We start from the raw sequence: 1,651 nt of genomic DNA on the forward strand, positions 1-1,651 counted from the left end.
TAAAGAGACTGAATGTATATGTTTTACGAAATATTCTCTTTGGGGAAAAAACTAAAAGAACACAGAATTCGCTGAGGGTTTTGTAATAAAGAATGAATCATCCAACAGTGTCAGCTGCTTGTATGAGGGAAACCCTGGACAACAAAACTGTTAAAACAAAAAACGGTTTAAGATCGGTAAGGAATCGTGAGTCTTCCCTCTTCTCCGTACGTGGCGGTGACAAATCACCTTAAAAATCCGATACCTTAGACGGAGCGCTCTGTCATTGCTATTGATTTACGAACCTAATGCCTGTCTTTACTGGATTAAGAAGCCCCAACGTGCGAATATTATTTGATTTGAGACCCTTTAAGTCCCTTATGCCCGTAAACTAACTGCTTTACCATTGGCCTGATTGCATTATCGCCCTGAAATAACACATCATCTTTTCTTCGCTGTCATAGAAAATTTTGCAGACTTCGTCTTTTCCACCCCTCTCTAAACCCTTGCCTCCCGAGAAATCATAAGTACTTGATATTTTTCCACGTACATGTAGTTCGAAACGAACTCTAAAATGTTCGAGTTTGTCATGTACTGTTTAATATGTGCCTTCCTAACCCACTCTCTTTCACAACTTACAAAACTTGCCCATAGATGCCGAATCGAACACTCGGTGTTCTTTTCTCATTACGTTCTTGTTATAGCTCTGTCGATTGTATTTGGTGTGAACACGCTTTCTCGGGTGGCATCGAAGACAAACCAAAGGCGGCATTCGTAACCAATTTCCCACTTACAACTGCAGAACATGCAGCTACCCGGCGTGTGCTCGGTGGAAATTAGAGCTGTATAATCCAAAATAACAACACCGAGGCGAATCGTAACTGATCCCTTGGACGTCTTTAACACACTCGTGCGAACTTAAGCAAAGAGGAGTAAACCATGTCCACAGTTATCTATTTAAAAAAAAAAACCCTACGATTTCTCTATTTCAAATGAAAAAATATTGTGTAGTTTAAAAATAACAGAATTATGTTTAATTTATTTAACTAAAAATTAAGTTCTCACTTTCAATTCATTTATGACATTTAATAAATAGATTAATATAGAATAATTGCGAAAAAGAAATGTCAAACGCTTTAAAATCTGAGAAATTTAGGCTTCATTTCATTAATTTGTTATTATTATTTTTTTAACTTAGGCATATAAAATATTAATTAATACATATTAATATGTAAATTAGTTTGTTATATTCTACAAGTATGGCTGTACGGAGCAAGGAGAAAATGAATATAGATAAAACTTAATGTAAATAAATACAAATAAATTCTATTCTGTTCTATAAATATATGTATAGCTCAAAATATAAGAGATATATGAGATATATATGAAAATATATTAGAGAAAACTTCATTTCAGCATTTAAACATCTACATAAAATGGTCCTCCCCTGACGCCGCGGTTTCGCGGTTCTGCCGTCGCCGTGAGGTGTGACTATTCCCGGTGCTCTCGACAACTTCTCCCTATTTAGCTCTCCCTCCAAGCGGACAGGTGCCCGAGCTTTCCACGGCTTCGTTCCCTCTGTTGTCAAAGACCGTTCTTTGGTCCCCTCTCTACTGAAACCTGCGAAAGGCTGAATCTGTCTGCCTATAAACAATGAACGATCGATTTCCAC

Source organism: Saccostrea cucullata, unplaced genomic scaffold, assembly GCF_032062105.1.
Source record: "Saccostrea cucullata isolate Sc308-1 unplaced genomic scaffold, CSIRO_AGI_Scuc_v1 ctg67, whole genome shotgun sequence".
Taxonomy (NCBI): Eukaryota; Metazoa; Mollusca; class Bivalvia; order Ostreida; family Ostreidae; genus Saccostrea; species Saccostrea cuccullata.